The following is a 20,769-nucleotide window of genomic DNA, read 5'->3' as shown; positions in this document are numbered from 1 at the left end:
TTAATTTTTTGATGGATTTTTTTATCAGCACCGTCCTCGTTGTTCAATGACACCTACAACCAACAAGATTGCTGAAAGAAAAACATGTTGCCCATGGAGCTTTATAAATTAGCTCGTTGCAGTATTTAAAATGATCAACCCACTGAGAATCAAACCAACATGACAACCATAATGGCATGATACCCATACCGCTTATTAGAGCTTTATACCACATGTCGTGGTGGTATCTACATTCATATGTAGATAAACCAAAACATCGCACCAACGCATATACCAAAACATTTTCTCAACTAGTGAATAAAGAAGGATATGTAGCGTGCATCTGATCTGTCATCTCCCATGTAGTTTCATCGGGCCCAAAGTGCTTCCATTGCACTTTAACCTGCTTAGTTTCTTGGTTTGGAGCATGAGCATCTTTCTCTATAAAATGCACTGAGCTTTCGGCTGGAATTCTCCTTCTGGCTCCACCTGCAATACAGACCATTCAATTATATGATCAACATATTTAACACATTTAACATATTTCTTAAGCAATGAAACATGGAAAATATCCTAGAATTTCACTTTCGAAGGCAGTGCAAGTCGATAAGCTACTAGTCTAATCCTTTCAATGATCTTGAAAGGTCCAAAAAGTCGGGGTTCCAACTTGGCACATGATCCAATCCTCAAGGAGCTCTTCTTGGCCTTGATGTGCAAGTACACATGTTCCTTAGCCTGAAACTCCTTAAACAACTTGTTCTTATATGTATAAATATTTTGTTTATCTTTTGCTACCTTTAAATTCTTCTTGATTACCTACATTTCCTATTCCATTTATGCCAACATGTCTGGTCCAATCAACACCATGTTCATTGTATCACTTCAAGTGATGGGAGTATTACAACTCCACCCATACAATGCCTCAAACAGAATCATCCTCAAATATTCCTAGTACCCATTATTGTAAACGAACTCAACAAGTGGAAGATACTCTTCCCACTTTTTTTGTTGATGCATCACATGCATCCTCAACATATCCTCCAATATCGTGTTGACCCTGTTTGTCTATCCATCTGTCTACGGATGATAAGTTGTTCTAAAGGCCAACTTTGTACCCAGAACTATAAATAACTCTTTCCAGAACCTAGAAGTGAACTTGGTATCCTTGTCTAATATGATCTTCTTTGGTACACCATGAAACCTCACTATATCTATGATGAATACATGTGCTACATCATTAGCTGAATAAGTAGACTTCACTGGAAGGAAGTGCGCTATCTTAGTCAACCAGTCCACAAAAACCATCATAGAGTCATGTTGTCTAATTGTCCTCGAAAAACCTGTAATGAATTCCATGGAAATGACCTCCCATTTCCACTCTGGAATCGAAATAGGCTGAATTAATTTAGCTGGATGCTTACACTCTTCTTTTACTTGTTGACGATCCAAGCATCTAGCCAAAAACGCTGCCACTACTTTCTTCAAGTTTGGCCAGTAGCAGAACTTATTCACTGTTGTTAATGTCTTCTGGTATCCCGGGTGAACTTAATATGCTTTCACATGAAACTCTCTCAAGATAAGCTTCTTGAGCTCGTTGTCATCTGGTACATATATCATGTCCCTAAATATGACCAAGCCATCTATTGTGAGATGATAGTCAACATCTTGTGCACTTGTACCTGCACCTGTACCTATACCTATACCTGTTCCTATACCTGTACTGTGTTATAACATATTCCTGAGCTCCATGCACCTGTTATCCTGTTGACCTATCTGTAATATCTGAGCCTGTAAATTTGTTCCATAAGAACTCATATCTATTATGTGGTTCACATGTATCCGCATGCTAAGAACATTTGCAACCTTATTCTCTTTACCTTTAATGTACTCGATCTCAAAGTTGAACTCACTAATCATAACTAACGATCTAGCTTACCTGGCATTCAGATTCTATTGGTCAAATAGATGCCTCAATCCACTATGATCACTCATCAATACAACCCTCCTACCAAGAAGATAGTTCCTCCACATCTTTAATGCATGGATGATCGTTGCCAACTCAAGATCATGTGTCAGCTAACTCTGCTTGTGCTCATTCAATTTTCGTGGTTCATAGCATACTATCTTTCCTTCCCGCATAAGAACTCCACCAATTCCTCTCTTGCAAGCATCTATGCATACCACAAAATCTTTGTATGGATCTGCAATCTTTAGCACAGACCATTTGTCAACAATTGTTTCAAATGCTCAAAACTTGTTGCACATTCTTCTGTGCATTCCAACTTCTTACCTTTTTGCTACAATGACATGATAGGGTATTCAATGTGAGAGAATTTCCTGATGAACCTCCTATAGTAACCTGCTAACCCCATAAATGATCTTACCTCATCCACATTCCTAGGAGTTTCCCGCTCCATGATAGCCCTTATCTTCTCTGCATCTACTGCTATGACTTACCTAGAAACAACATGTCCCAAGTAATGCACCTATGTCTGAAAGAACTGCATTTGCTAAGCTTAGCATACAACTACTGCTCTCTTAGCAATCTCAACACTGCTACTAAATTGTCAGCATGTTCTTCCTCATTTTTAGAATATATCATGATGTCACCAATGAACACAATAACAAACTTGTCCATATAAGTATGCAACACACTATTCATCAAGCACATAAAAGTAGCTAGAGCATTAGTCATACCAAATGGAACTACATCAAACTCATAACGCCCATACCTAGTCCGGAAACTTGTCTTGTGAATGTCATCTTCTTTAATCCATACATGATGATATCATGATCTTAGATCAATCTTCAAGAACACTACTGCTCCCTTCAACTGCTTGAACAAATCATCAATCCTCGGTAATGGACATATGTTCTTAATGGTCACCTTGTTCAACTTCTTGTAATCAATGCACAACTTGAGAGTACCATCGTTCTTCTTCACAAATAATATCGGTGTGCCCCATGGTGATATGCTTGGCCTAATATATCCCTTGTCAAGAATTTCCTTCAACTGAAAATTTAGCTCTACCAACTCTAGAGTGCTCATCTTGTATGGTGCTTTTGATGTTGGTGATGCCTCTGGTACCAACTCAATAGAAAATTCCATTTCCCTGTGAGGTGACAACTCTGAAATCTTTGCAAGAAATACATCCTGAAACTGTTGTAAAATCAAGTACCTACTCAAAACATCTGCATCCTCAACTTCCTTACCTTTTTCACTAGAAATATGTACCACAAATAACACACATTGTTTCCTGTGACTACACTTCACCTGCATAGTTGTAACCATTCTAACTGATGTTTCCTTCTTCTTACCCTGCAAGACTCTATGTTCTCAATTATCATCCAAGCACTCAATATCTTTGTCATAACAGTACACCTTGGTCCTATGGAGATACAACCAGTCCATACCCAAAATCATGATATACGAACCCAATGAAAATACATTCAAATGTGATGATGTAGACATACCATTCAACTCAAATGCACAAGATCTTACCCAATGATGAGATCACTTCTTTGTACATGTAGCCAACTGTACTAACTAACATTTTTCATGCACTTCTGTATTCAAACCACACTTATACACCAAGTCAAGATTAACATAACTATAATTAGATCCAGGTTCAATCAAAATAGAAACAACTTGATCATAAAGCTTACAATCCATCTCAATAACAGGCATCTAGTGATCTGCCTGCCTGTTATCCAATGTTGCATGAATCCAAGGAACACACTATCCAACATCCCCCATTGTCTACACTTATTGAGCATTGTAGATCTGTGGTCTACTGCCCTAATGTTGTGGACAATATCTCTTGTGATGATCTTTGCCACAATTCCAACACTATATAGGCTTCTAAACTGCAACCTTGTTTTTCTCCTCAAACTGAAATCCATGCCCTTTGTCAAATGCATTAAACTTCTTGTGTGGCGCTATATTCTCTTTGTTACCTGCGCCATGCGGCCTTTCTCACTTTTTATCCCATTTCCCTTTATTCTTATCATTACCTTTCCATTCCTGCATAGTCTTAGATATGCACTTTGATTTCTCATAACAATGCTTTAGCTTCTAGATGGCCTCCTCCAATGATCTAGGCTCATCAAACTCAATCTCATTTTTGAATGCTATCGAAAACCCACTGATGAATCTATGAATCTTGGCCTTCTCCTCCTTGAGGTAAGGAACATATCTCAACAACTATAGAAATCTACTAGTGTATTCCTCATCGGTCATAGAGCCCCTCTTTAGCTCATAAAACTTTTTTCCTTGTTGTCATAGTACCTCTTCAATAGATACTTCTTCCTAAATAGTATCTCAAATTCACTCCAAGTCAACTTCTCCTCATAAATATCTCTAACATTCTTTACATCTTCCCACTAGATATTTGCTTTACCTTTAAGACATAATCTAGCTATTATAGCATTCATGTTCTCTGAATAATTGTGCAATCTAAAGAACTTATTCATTCCAAGAAACCATGCTTTTGCATCTTGTGTTTTCTTCATTTCCCCATCAAATGTAGGTGGCTTTGATTTCTTGAACTCATTTGACAAATATCCCCTATCACTCCTCATGTAAGGGTGATAATGGTTATGACCATGATACCTGTTAGAACCAGAACTAGAATAGTACTTGTGTCAATCACCCCTCCTATCCAAAGTATCCAAGAACTTGCCATATTTGATCTTGTCATCTCTATCCGATCTATACCCACTAGGAGACCTATTGCCATATTCCCCATTAGTTATTTCCTCCTGTCCATGGCTAATCCGAAGTGGTCCCTGCCTCTGTAATTATGACAAACTTTGAAGTATTACTACATTAACCTCTGCTTGTTTCTCCCATGCCTGCATGATTCTGTCATTATATGATTTACAAATTCTTATCTCTGCCTTCAAATTTCTCAATGTGTTTGTTAAGTCAAAAGAAGGCCCAACACCACATTGCTCATATGATCCATAGGGAGAGTCTCGGGAATTGTAGTCTATCATGTTTCTAGTCATCTTTGTTGTTTCTCTTCTTGCAAGGTATATCATATCATCTAAACCAAAATATAAATAAACTAACGTACCTCAGTGTAGTTCAGGGAAGGATATCTCATCTGAAAGACCAACCATATTAGTGCAACAAATCTATATATAAACATAATCATATCAACATTTATTCATCATTTCAATCATTATCCAGTCATCAATGCATGACCATACCAACCACATGTTATGACCTCATGCATGACAACTACAACCACATCAATGTATGCATAACGATATATAAGCATTGACATGCATAACCAATGCATAACCGACATACACTCATGACGACCACATACAACAACAACACCATCAACTTCCACATGGAGACATCACTGCAACTATTGGAAATAATACTGAGAGGGGGGGGGGGGGGGGGGGGTGAATCAGTATTATCAGGTCAATTATTTTTCATTTCACAATCATATTTGTATACACTACTTCAGTTAGTGAGAACCGCATATGTACGCAACCACAGTTAAGGAAACCAGCGTATAACCAGTAGACTTGTAATTTAAATTATTCTTTAGATGTTGATCATTAATCTGTGCATCAAACCATATAAACAGTAACCAGGAACAGTAAAATAGAACAGGCAGTCACACATAAGAACACAAGATATAAGGTGGAAACCCAATGTGGGTGAAAACCACCTGCTGCAATTCGTCTCTATCTTCTTTTAATTAGAAACTTCTTTTTACAATGTTTCTGTACTGGTGCAGTCTTATACCAGTACGCAGGCTACTACCTACAGAAGGCTACAACCTTCTCTCGTTCTCCAGCTTCTCCTGGAAGGGAGCTACAACCCCCTTAGCTCTTGTACTAGCTGAGGTACTAGTACGTAGGTGCTGACCTACAGAAGGCTACAACCTTCTCTTTTCTTCCAGGGACCACATTTCATAAATTTTCAGATTGGATCCATAAATAATATCAATCAAACATCAAGTCTATCTGCATCAATCAATCTCCTTGCACCAACCAAAACTGAATCAAACAATCACTTCTCTGAATGTTGTACCCAGAAAACAATAACAGTAACCAGACACCAATCCTGAACCCAGACCACTACAGCAATAAACAAAAGCAGCTAAATCATATTTCATGAGACGTACGCTACTTCAATATGTAGAAACATGCGTGCATACGCTTATGTATTAAGGCCAACCAGCGTATACGCTGTTTTGACTTACTGAACCAGCGTGTATATGTGCCTTTGATGTGCCGAACCTGCGTACAGATCTATAAAAGATAATTCACCCTTTCAAATATTCAGACATCAGTTATACCCAGATTATCAGATTTATAGATCAAGTCATGCGCCAAATATAATAGATCAAAATCACACAAAGATACTACTATTCAAGCCTTAAGATCTTGACCCATCCATAGGACTTATCCTTCTTCTAGCGCTCAAGTTCCTCCTTGGTTCAGATCCAGCTATGCACCATAACCCAATTCTAGATCTTGCTCTTCATAAGATATTCAATGCTTGAGTGAATCCCTTTGCCTAATGATCCCCTTCCCCTTTTATAGTCTTAGGCCTTACTCAATACCATGGTCCAAAACCATTGAGAACCAATACTTTGGTTGCAATACCTGGGTTTAATACTTTGGATGAGATACCAAGGTCCAAAACCATAGGTTCAAATACCAAGGACTAAATATCATGGACCAAAAATAAGTTTTCCCACATGTATGCGCTTTTCCTTGCATGAAAGTGCGTGCATACGTACACGCACCTTTTGATCGGAAATCCCACGTGTATAGACGATTTGGTTAAGAGGAACCTGCATATATCTCTTTTTCTTTCATTCTGAGAGCCTAAACAATGATCTGCCATCTGAGTGAGTTTCCATCAAGGACAACACCTGTGTCATAGTGCCAAACCTGTGTCATAATTCCAATAGCAACCATGACCAACACCATGCATATGCAACAAGAACATAGACCACAAGCATAAGAAACACATATATGGAACCAACATGAATGCATGACCAACACACCACCCATCCAATCCAAGGGGTGAACCATGCTCTGATACCACTCTGTAACACCCTCCTCCCACTTCTACCCAAGTAACCGAACAGAGGTAAACATGTAACGAAGAGTTATTATGATGTGATTCAAATCCTTATGTATCAGTTAAGGAAGTGGAATTGATGGAACATAGACAACCTGACCTTCTACACCTACAACAGAACCCCCATGAGGAGCCTTCCAACCCATCCAGGTGACAAAATCCTGATACAAACTGACATTTGGCAGCATTAAAGCCTCAGTCTCTCCATTGACATGGGCATGCATGCGTTTGGGACCCTCTAGTCACTCCCACAGCAAGGCATTCCTGTGACTGGGGACTTTTCCAGGAAGGTATGTGCTAGCAACTCCAAATTTTGTGCCACTTTTTTAGGGCCAAGGCTCAAGCCACTGCCCATAACTCCATGAAACTTCTAGAAATGATAAGTAACATCAAAACAATGATACAAATGTAAATACTTGAACAAGGACTTAACTGGACCCCTACTAGCCATGACAGGCATTTCGTCAAACATGTCACAAATATGCATTCTACAGGTTTAAACAACATATTTGAGCATAGGGGTCTCACACTTATTTGAGAATCACTAAGAAGCATTGTTGCCTCATCACAATAACTGCATTACCATCTATTAATCCATATATTCATTGTACATTCAGTGATTAACCAAAACATGATGAGATCCATGCATTTTCACTGTCATAAAACTCACACATAACCAGGCTCATATAACCAATAGAAATATCAAATATATAACAACCATATAAGCCACATAAAAAAGTATATTTACCCATGAAATACCAATGAGAAAGAGCTCTTATTGATGATTGCATAAGCCAACCAGGTATGGGACTTCCATGAACCACCCGACCATAAACTAGGTTGAACCAAATCTTTCTTTCAGTGAGTCACCCCCATGCCATATTCCAAGCATGAATGTGGGGTCTCATCAAACAAATCCATCAAAACCATCCAAGGATTCCAGAGGCCAAACCACCTCAACCCTCAACTAGTGATTCCACCTCACGGTCAGACATCACTAACCATCTCCAAATTGGTCTCTACCCAAGCTATCTATGGCTCCAAAGCGTTTGTTCCAATCAGGGCTTCTAGGACTAGTAATTCAACCCACAACTATCGTCGTCCTTTTAGAGAATTTTTCAAACCAGGTCTTCTAGGAATAGTAATTCAACCCATCAAGGGCTTCTAAAGAGTTTTTCCAATGAAGGCTTCTAGGCTTAATAACTCAACCCAAGTTGTTACAAGGCTTCCATAGCATTTATCCAACCAAGGCTTCTAGGAACTAATAACTTAACCCACAGTCAAAGGCACACAAAAACCAACCAGAAAACAAAAGTAAAACCCACAACACCATGGCTATCCAGGAAATAGAAAGGCTAGGAAAAACCACTATCAATCTAGGTAATCCTCCATGCTAATGACAAATCATAACCAAATAACCACATGCATATTCCATGCATGCCAAAAATAGTGAGGAAATCATACATGCAACTCGATACCTGCAAGAAAAATCCATTGTAGTTGTTGATCCTGATGTCCTCTTGCACTTTCCTATTTTTCTTTTGCCTTCTTGCTCCAAATCCCAAGTATGCCACACTCCTCCAAGAGTGCTCCAAGAAAAATCTAAGTGTCCAAGAGTATGTGAGAGAGAGAGGAAAGAGAGCTCCAAAATTGAACTGATCAAAAGCCATGAACTGATCCTCAAAAGCCTTTTTATTAATGAGGCCTCTATTTTCTTCAATTTTCCTTCATTTTCCTCCTCGCATGCAACATGTGACCTTTCACCTTCCTTTTCTCCTAATTTCCATTATCTTCATAAACAAATTCCATTTTTCCTTTCCAAAACCTTAGCTATTTCCTTTGTTGATTTCCACAACCATTTATTAATCTCAAGTGATTCCCATCACAATGTTTCTGCCCAACATTCAGCTTGGAATACATGTCCCATGACCAAGGTTTTATTTTACCTTTATTAATTTTTACATGGATTTTTGAAGAGGGTTGTTATAAGGGTTATGGTTGTTTAGGGTTTTCCTTTGTTGTTTAATAATAAAAAGGTCCTTGATCATCATTATAACATAGTTTAGAGAGATGTGGCTACCACATCTCTTCTTAGATATGAGCTATCACCGCTCGAGCTAGTTTATTTCCATTTTGTATGTAAGCATATTTCAGTTCTTTGATATTAATGAAATGAAGTTTTATTTATGCTTCATCTTAGTGTTTATGTTTGTATATGTATTTTGTTGTGTCCCAGTATAAGTCTGGATCATGGTCATAGGCAAATTTAGTAAGAACGTCTAGAATGATTTTAAATACATAGATTTAAAAGAAAATAAACTTGAAGGGTCTTATTAACAAAACCCTTACTCAATGTTGAATTTCATTAAAGAAAATATTTTGAAACCCGAAGTACAAAACCTTGGTTGGGAAAATTTCAATAAACACTTGGAAAATGAGTAAAAATTACAAAGGAACTTGTGTGTAAAGCCATGAATTCCCAAATGAAATATGGAAGACCGTAGCTCAAGACTTTACTTGGAAAAGCAGACAAAATGAAAAGTAAATTGATAATCACTATCGATACATGTCGAATATAGGTGGAAGAATAATAGCCATGAGAAAAACTAAAAGAGGGTTTTAACTTAGTAGTTGCTTGAACCCTTAACAAGCTTTTAGTGACAACCCTAATGAAAAATGAAAATGTTAGGAGGTAAAACCAAGAATTTCAAAAGAGGAAACAGAAATAAAAGTAGAGTGCTAAGTTTAAATTACCTATGGTTGAGGGAAAATCCAGATAAATAGTTATTCAAAACCTATGATCTCGAAGCAGAATCTGGAGAATAACCATGGTATGGGTCGCCTAGAAACCTTGGCTTCAAATTCCATCACTAGAAACACAGGAAGGTAAAATAAGCCCCTGCTACCAGATAAGTAGGTAGAAACACAGAAAGAAAACTTCTCTAGAAAGACTATCCATAAAATTTACCTGCATGCACGATCACATGGCATCAACAGAAGTGAACCAAAATGATATGTAGCGAAATACTCTCAACAGTTGTAGAGTGACTTTTTTGGAAAGAGTAAACAACAAATGAGCTACCCATAGTGTTGGGATGGGAGGGTGATTACCTTGTAACCACTTCCCCCACAATTGATCGTCCATCAAACCCTAATTCTCTAGAACCATAGATCAAACTACACTGATACCAATGTTGTCCCATCACTAGGTGGCATACGATTGTTTGTCTTCGCGAGAGTTCAAAGAATTATAGAAATGTAAAAGCTATAACTTATATCATGTGCTAACGACATAACATTATGCAGTGGCATCCTAAACAATATTAACTAAGACCCTTATCACAGTAATGAGCCAAATACATGAGACAGGGAAGTATTAAAAAAAATAAAATGAAAATGTGTCATGCCCAACCTTTTATTGACTTTAACTATGATCCATATAGGTCACATATAGAAATATAATTAAATGACCTATGTATAATGGAAATAGGTGTTAAGGGTCATTGTTTATAGATTAAAAAAAATTAAATAAACAAAAATATATATTTGATTAAGATATGTTACATTTTATTCAAATTCAAGCTTCTGTGATCGATATTCTGATTATTCGAAATATTTTCGGAAGAAATCACATTAGAGGATTTAGGTCGATGCATTTCGAACCAATCAATGTGATTTCTTCCGAAAATGTTACATTTTTTTTGTTCAGGAAACAATATATACTCAAACTCCTTCCAACCAGCCAAAAATTGATTTTCAAAAATTGTTTGTTTTCTCATTTAATAAGATTTAACTCTCACATTTTCCATGAAGATTATATTCATTTTTTTAATTAATGATTCTTGCATGTTATAATTAATTAAAATTAAGTATTATTTGTATTGCTTTTATAATTAATTTTTTTATTGTTTTTATAATTATAATTATAATTAAAATTAATTATTATTTTTGTAATTAAAATTATTTATTATTTTAATAATTTTAATTAATCTACTTTATAATGAAAAATTATTTCTATAATTATTATTATTTTTATAATTAATTAAAATAAATTATAGTTAATTTTTATTTTTTATATTACTTTAATTAATAATTAATTTTATAATTATAACTATTTTTTATAATAATAAAAACTAATTATTATTTTTATAAATAAAATTAATTATTATTGTAAAAATGATAAAACGAGAAATAATTATTAATTATTAAAATTATAATAAATGAAATTTATTGTTTTAATAAGAGTTATCATTAATTGTAATTACTTAATAAATTAATTAAAATAAATAAATCAACCACAATTATTTAATTAATAACAATAAATAATAAATTGATTAAAAATATATATTAAAAAGGTTATTATTGATAAATGAATAAATTATGATTAATTAGTAACAAGTTTATTAATAAATAAATAAATAATGAATGAACTAATTGGTATTTATTAATTAAAAATAATAAAAGATAATTAGTTAAATTTATTAGTTGGTAAATTGATATTAATTATTAATTGTCAATTAATTGATTATATAAATAATAATGTTTAGATTTTCCAGATAAATCACATAGAGAACAAAGGGTCGACATGTTTCAAACCTAGATCTAGGTTCATCATCAAGACTAAGATGAGGAACAAGATCAACAGACCAATAATATATAAATCCCAAAAATGCAACGATAAATTCCCAACGGTCAAAAAATAAAAATTAAAAGTACTATAAAAAGGAACGTTAAAGGACAAAAGTCAAATTAGTTAACTTTGAATCTTATTTAATTTATTTTATTTTGAATTTAGATAAAATAAATAAATAAATAAATAGTTTTATAAACATATGAATATATATTTTTATAATAAATTTATAATAATATGATATTATTAATAAATATAACTATATTATCAAAAAAATAAAATAAATAAATAAATAATGCCCTAAAACAAAACTTAAAACAGCGAAGAAAGAAGAAGGAAACTAAAGGGGTACGAACAAAGAGAAGGGACCCACAAGTTGTTTAACTTCCGTCCATCGTCCCTATTACGAATTTTTCTCCTCTTTTCAATTTCAATGGCTTATCTTAATTTTCGGTGATGGAAATGATCAACCCTCGCAAAGACCTTAGAATCCTCTAAGCAAATATGGTGCTTCGTTAATTCAACATGTTCGGTTAGAGCAGAGGAGCGAGTTCTACAGTGCCTAAGGTCCGTTGTGTGCTCTTAAATCCTTTGCGATATGGAACGACTAGTCTCACTGATGTAGGGGGTTCCACAAGAACAAGGAATTAAATAGACACCTTTCATGCATTTGGGTTCAATAGGGTCTTTAACAAATCTTAAAGAGCTATGAATAGTTTTAAAAGGTCTAAAGGTGGAGCCAATCTTCTGTTTCTTAAGAATTCTAGCAATCTTGTCAGTCGTCCCCTGGATAAAGGGAAGTTGGACACTAGAGGCCACCTCAACCTCTTTTTAGTTCTTGAAGACATTAAATAGATGGTTTTTCTCATCAATTAGATGGTCATCGTCAGAAACCCTAATAGCCCTAGTGGTGAGAGTATTTTTTTTTAATTGATAATATAGTTATATTGATTGATAATATCATATTATTATAAAAAATATATTCATATGTTTATAAAATTATTATTTATGTATCTATTTAATTTAAGTTCAAAATAAAATAAATTAAAATAAAATTCAAAATTAACTAATTTGACTTTTGTCCTTTAACGTTCATTTTTATAATACTTCTAATTTTTATTCTTTAATCATTGGAAATTTACCGTTGCATTTCTGGGATTTATATGTTATTGGTCTATTGATCTTGTTCCTCACGATGAACCTAGATCTAGGTTCGAAACACGTCGCCCCTTTGTTCTCTATGTGATTTATCCGAAAAATCTAAGCATTATATCATGAATCACAGAAGCATACAATCTAAGTATATAATTAATAATTAATTGCAATTATAAATTAATTAATTAACAATGTAAATTAGTTAATTTATTATAAAAAAAGATAAAATTAAAAATTAATTAATTGATTACTTAATTATAAAAAAATCAATAATATTTAATTTATTAATTAATTATAATTAATTGATTAAATCAGTTAATTCATTGATTATTGATTAATTAACCATTGTTGATTATTTCTAATTACTATAAATAGTTATAATTAATTAATTAAAGTTAATTAATTAATTCATTAATTAATTTTTTATAAAATAAATCATTACCAACCATGGTTCAACGTCGCATTGTGACAAAGATTGTCTCAATATGAAAATCAACCATGGTCCAATGTCGCATTGTAACAAAGATTGTCTCAATATGAAAATCAATCATGGTCAAGCATGGTCAACCAAGATCCAAAATCGTGTTGTGACAAGGATTGTCTCAATATAAAAATTAACCATGATCAACCATGGACAACCGTGTTTATTTTAGGGTTTATAATATTTTCCTTAGGGTCTATATACCTTGGGTTTATAGTATTAATCCCTTGGGTTTATAGTATTAATCCCTTGGGTTTAATATTATTCTTTTGGGTTCATAATCCATTCAAGTCTTAGTATTAATCCCTTGGGTATTTAATATCAATCCATTGGGTTTATTAATCTAAGGGTTCATATTCCTAGGGTTTAATATTATTCTCGTGGGTTTAATATTATTCCCTTGGGTTTATAATAACAATCATGATCAACCATGGTCAATCATGGTCAACCAAGGTCAAGCATGTTTTATAAAATCGATCATGGTCAACCATGGTCAAACATCACATTGTGACAAAGATTGTCTCAATATGAAAATCAACTATGGTCAACCATGGTTCAACATTGCATTGTGACAAAGATTCTCTCGATATGAAATTCAATCATGGTCAAGCATGGTCAAACATGATCCAACATCGCATTCATACAAGGATTTTCTCAATATGAAAATCAACCATGGTCAACCATGATCCAACATCGCATTCTGACAAGGATTTTTTCAATATGAAAATCAACCATGGCCAACCATGTTTATTTTAGGGTTTATAATATTTATCTTAAGGTTTATATACCTTGGGTTTATAATATTAATGCCTTGGGTTCAATATTATTCCCTTGGGTTTATAATATCAATCCTTTTGGTTTATTAATCTAAAGGTTCAACCATGGTAGAGCATGGTCCAATCTCGCATTGTGACAAACATTGTCTCAATATGAAAATCAACCATGTTCAACCATGTTTATTTAACAATTTATAATATTTATCTTAAGGTTTATATACCTTGGGTTGATATTATTCCCTTGGGTTTAATATTATTCCCTTGGGTTTTTAGTATTAATCCCTTAGGTTTATAATATCAATCATGGTCACCCATGATCAATCATGGTCCAACATGGTCAACCATGTTTTATAAAATCAATCATGATCAACCATGGTCAACCATGGTCCAACATTACATTGTGACAAAGATGTCTCAATATGAAAATCAATCATGGTCCAACGTTGCATTGTGACAAATATTGTCTCGATATGAAAATAAATCATGGTAAAGCATGGTCAACCATGGTCCTACGTCACATTGTGACAAGGATTGTCTCAATATGAAAATCAACCATTGTCAACCATATTTGTTTTAGGGTTTATTAACATAAGGGTTCAACCATGGTCGAGTAAGTTCTTCCACTTGATGAGATACTCTGAAATTGATCTATTTCGTAGCTGTCAATTTCTCGGTTCTATGACTGCTTTAGGATCCAATATGCTTTATCCTTCCTTGTCAAGTTCTCGCAATACTGTTTGAACTGGGATCTTCTACAACTTTTGAATGAGTTCCCACTCCTTTGGGCATATGCATATCTGTAAGGCTTGATGTTTGGAGGAACACTTCCTGGAATCAAATGAATAGCATGATCATGATCACGAATAGGTGGGAGGCCTTTGGGAGTCTCAAATACCTTAGAATGATTGTCCAAAAGTTTTGGGGATCTGGAGAAATACATGATTTTGATGTGGGATCCTCTAGTGAACATAATTGTGCAATTACGCCCCATTGTTCTTTATTTAGAAGCTTTGTCATGCTGTTAGAGTTGATTATCTTTCTAGGTTTCCCTTCGATACCCCTCAATTCAACTTCCTTTTCTTTCCAAAAAAATTTCAAGAAAAATTCTTGAAAATTAAAAGCTATCGTACCCAAAGATTGTAGCCATTGGGCTCCTAGTAAAACATCAGCACCACCCATTGGAATGGAAAGCATTGGGTTATTCAATACATATTCTCCCATGGATAGCTTGATATTATGGCACTTTCCAGAGCACTTTATGGTTCCTCCACTTGCAACCATCACTTGACACTCTGGTGCTGGATATAGGAAGCAATTCAATTCCTTGCCTATCTTACAATGAATAAAATTATGGGTACTGCCCAAATCAATCAACACTATTACCTTTCTTTCTTGGTATGTCCTTCTATCTTGATAGTTTGAGGAGTGGTAATTTCTTCCAATGCATTACAAGATATGGTCGGATTCATTTCTTGATGCTCGATGTCATCTTTCACTTCTTGAACATTTTTCTTCTTGATATGTCCTTCTATCTTGATAGTTTGAGGAGTGGTAATTCCGGCCAATGCATTACAAGATATGGTCGGATTCATTTCTTCTTTCTCGATGTGATCTTTCACGTCTTGAACCTTTTTCTTCTTGATATGTCCTTCTATCTTGAGAGTTTGAGGAGTGGTAATTCTTGCCAATGCTTTACAAGATATGGTCTGATTCATTTCTTCTTTCTCTGGGGTTGGTTCCTTGTGTATATCCTCTTATTTTGATGTTTCTTGATCCTTTTCTTCCTCCTCTTCACAACCCATGTAAAATAATTTCTTCTCAGCACCCTTATGACCTTTAATGTATTTGTTATCACAATTGTAACAAAGTCCTTTTTCTCTTTTTTCTTCCAATTGTTGTGGTGTCACCCTTGTAGGTTGTGGAAGGCAAGGAGAAACAACACTTCCATCTTTATAGTTGTGAGGGGTAGAATTCTTTGTTGCCATAATTTTGCTTTCCACTTTTCTTACCAACCTGAATGCCTTCTCCAATGAATCGGGTTCCCAAAGACGAACCTCATGTTGAATGTTATCCTTTAAAGTCCCTATAGAGACATCAATCCTCTGCTTCTATAGAATATCATTTTCCCTTATATTCAATTTTTGAAAGTCCTCAATGTGCTCTACCATTGAACACTTTTGTTTTAGATTTATCATGTGGCTAAAGAAGGTGTTTCTCTTTGTATCCTCATAATGTGTTATCATTTCCTCCGTGAATATTGTCCACGTAACAAGTGGTTTACGAGAACAAAACCCTTATGTTAATATTTCAGAGTATCTTCATTGGGTTTATTAACATAAGGGTTCAACCATGGTCGAGCATGGTCCAATGTCACATTGTGACAAAGATTGTCTCAATATGAAAATCAACCATGGTCAACCATGTTTATTTAAGGGTTTATAATATTTGTCTTAGGGTTTATATACCTTGGGTCTATATTATTCACTTGGGTTTATAATATCAATCATGGTCAACTATAGTCAACCATGGTCAATCATGATCAACCATGGTCAGCCATATTTTATAAAATCAATCATGGTCAACCATGTTTATTTTAGTGTTTATAACATTTATCTTAGGGTTTATATACCTTGGGTTTATAATATTAGTCCCTTGGGTTTAATATTTTTCGCTTGAATTCATAATCCCTTGGGGTTTTAGTATTAATCCCCCTTGAGTTTATAATATCAATCCCTTGGGTTTATTAATCTAAGGGTTCAACCATGATCGAACATAGTTTATAGTTCATTGAATTTATAATATTAACCCTTTGGTTTAATATTATTCCCTCAGGTTTATAATATTAATCCTTGATATGTATAATAATATATTAGAGTTTATAATCTTAGAGTTCTTTTATGTTAATGTTAGGTTTGATATATTATATTAAGGCTTGCAATATTAATCTCACTCTTTATTATTAATTTCTTAGGTTTATAATCCCTTGGATTTATAATATTAATCTTAGAATTTATATTGTTAGGGTTTATAATCCCTTGAATTTGTAATAAGAATAATCCCTTACATTTATTAATCTGTAGAGAGATTATACTATTATTAATCCCTAAAAAAGTTATAATATTATTATAAATTTATAATATAGTATATATTAAATTTACGATCAAGATGTATATCAACCACATTATTTAATATAATATGCTAATATATATATATATATATTAGAAGTATCATAATTAGAAGTATCTTTAAAATTTTATGGAAATATTTCCGGCTTTGTTTTATGTGATAATTCCATAATATAAATATTTTTGAAACTATGAAAATATTTAATATTATTTATCAGGTTGGTAAATTGATTTCATTGAGGTAAATTATCACTTTATTTCCATACTTTATTTTATGTGATAATCTAATATTAATACTTTTCAAACTGTGGAAAATTTTAACATTATTATCATGTCAGTAAATTGAATTTAATATTCTTATCATGTTAGTAAATTGATTTCATTGAGACCAAATATCACTTTATTTATAAAGCGTTATATTTTTAATTCAAATATTACTGTTAATTTCAAAGTTTGAAAATCTAAGGAAAAAGTTATTTGTGTATGGGATATTATATTTTTAAAAAGTGAGTAAGCTTAAATATAATGGATATTTTTTTAATATAAAAATATTTGAAAATCTAAGGAAAAAGTTATTTGTGTATGGGATATTATATTTTTAAAAAGTGAGTAAGCTTAAATATAATGGATATTTTTTTAATATAAAAATATTTCTATATAACAGAGTGTTATAGCATGAATTTGCAAAATTAATAATTTTTTTTTTCAAGGACAACTTATATATATTTATTTAATTCTCAGAATTATACGGATATTTAAAAGCTCTATCACTTATTAAAAAGTCTAAAAGTTAAGTGACAAATATATATCTTTATAAGAAAATTTCTTAAGTAGGTTCATGAGAAGCAATTAATGTGCTTAATTTTTTTTAAATATAAATAAAAAAAAATATGGATAGAAATATATATGTTGTTAGCACAGGAGTTTATTCAAAATTTCAGTATTTTTGGTTTTTAAGGATTACATCATACTGAGTCCATAGAAGTCATAAAAATCAGTTGTCAAAAATTGAACATAGTTGACTTAAGGTGACCATTTTAAAAATAACATTTAGGATAAGGGTACCTTTGATTAATTGTTGCAAAGACTCAACATACAACTTATCCATAGGAAACTTGTTTAGAAAACTAGCAACGACAACCAAAGGCATAACAAGTTTAAAACTAGAATTATAGAGCAAATAAAGACTATAGTAGTGTAAAGACCAAACTAGTTGAGAATTATGACTGAAAAGAAAGGAGAGGTCGTAGCTTGAGAGTTGTTTTGAGGTGTTTCATAGTTTGTTGGAATGGCATTGAGAGGCACAACATTGATGACTGCGTCCTCATCATTTTGAGGATTAGATTCAGTAACTGAATTAAAAACTATAAAAAGCTCAACACAGGTTATCCTGACAACAATATCATCAAGTTTATATCTGATATCCCACAGTATGTGTTTTATCTCCTTTTGTCCTACAAAGAGCTTGTAGTTGTCCATCTGCTTGTCCTGTATCACCATGCTGAGCAATGTCTCCATATGACAATGATGAGTGATGGAGTGTTAAAAGTGAATTCTTCTTCTTATAAAATTACTAAGGTTTGGCACCCATGTCACAGTACTTCCAGTTATCTCTGAATCAGAGAAGTATTTACAGTCTCTGAATTCCTTTGCTTCAAGATTGAGGATTTCTTTCCTGACTTCAAGGGGGGCTGCGTTGAAAAAATTTACCACATATTCTCTCCCAAAAATTCTTTTATGCCTTGAGGAGGATGTGGCAAATGCACCACCCCGTTCACTGGTAGTCTTTGTATGGGAACCATGATGTGCCTGCAATCCAAACACTTGCCAACAAAAACAATAAAACAAAACACTTCCCAATTGTGGTACCTATAAGAGAGTATAATGAATCGAATGTGAATGAAGAGACTTGGTGTGTAACTGGAAGGTAGAACCTCATAGTAAGGAAGGTATAAATTGAATTCCACAGAACCCGATGAGGTAGGTAGATAACACTTATGATTTTATTGAGACACGGACGAGGGGAAAGAGTCAATCCAGGTTCAAAACCAAATAAAAGAAGAACCAGGATACCACACTTCACATACAAGAACTGAACAATTAAATGATACTCTAAATGGATCAAACACTTGCAAATAGGCCATTGATAAGAACACCACGAGTTTGAAGGACGACCCAATCCCTATGTTGTCTAAGACAAATTCCAGAAAACTATATTGAGAGAAACTCAACGACAGGAGCAACTAACATTGAGATATTGTGAAAGAAAAAGACTATGGATAACTAAACCCTGATCATGAAACAATATAAAAGATGGGATACGACCCCTATTGAGTTGGAAGGATGGCTCTTATGGTCGATAGGGTCATTCTCCAGTATCAACCAGACAAACAAAATTTTGCCACCCTGCTATCTTTTGAGGGTTTATATAAGCCATTGCGCATATGGGGAACCTAGTACAATAAAAAGATAGTAAACCATGAAGCTTGCACAACTCTCTCCAAGTGTATCGATAGATCCTAAGCTTAACAAACCTGAGATGGTACCGCATGATGAGCTCATGAATGAGCATAAAGCCTTTGTTAGAATGATCAAACTAGGTAACCAGTCTGCCATTGCAAGGGTTATCCATATCTAGGCTGATAGAAGGAATGATCTCACTTGAGATCTTGGAACATAAGAATTCCTTGCTATGAGGTTGAGGGAATTTAATCATCCATGCCCCTGCCATATGATACTGCGTGCAAGCCCTCAATTGTGTCATGCATAGGAAATGCGAGGGGCTATGTGGGACCAATCTCCAACCTTGAGGACCGCCCAAACCCGACCCGTTTCCATAGCACACATTTATCACCATTTTTCAATGTTTGCAACACCACAATGTGTGAGGGCATCACTAGATCCGTTTAAGTTTCTCTCCAAAAAGGGGATACTAGGAAGACACCCCCATCGGGGAAATGTGCACAAAGGATTGCATAATAAGACAAAAAAAATCATTGTGCCATGTTTTCTCTATTTTATTTGTGTTTACATAATTATTGGCAGATTGGGTAGGAGCTAGCTACTTTTCACCTATTTCCTGTATTCATTATGAGTTTAAAGGTTTTATAACATGGCTACCATTTAAAATAGTTATAGGGCATATTGATTTTTTTCAGATGCAAGTTACACAATTTCTTTCTAAAAATTACATTAGTATATAAGACTCTAATAACATCTCTTATTGTGCAATTTTAAAACTAGATCAAAAAACTATTAAATCGTGAATTACAAAATACTATTAAATCATGAATTATAATTTGTTTTATTTGGGATTTTACAATTATCTTTCCATATATGTAATGAAACTAACTCATTAAGTAACTAACTTTCCATAAAACCCTCTGACTTGACGTGGGTGCTTAGCATGTAGCTACCCTATATAATAAATAAGAGTAATTATGAAATCTAAAAGAATACTTCAAATTTATTTTTCAATATATATCTTTTTGTACCAATAATAATTG

The sequence above is a fragment of the Pinus tabuliformis genome, chromosome 9, assembly GCF_031772625.1.
Source record: "Pinus tabuliformis cultivar Carrire ecotype Pingquan chromosome 9, CPIR1, whole genome shotgun sequence".
Taxonomy (NCBI): Eukaryota; Viridiplantae; Streptophyta; class Pinopsida; order Pinales; family Pinaceae; genus Pinus; species Pinus tabuliformis.
Note: the sequence above shows the minus strand (reverse complement) of the source record.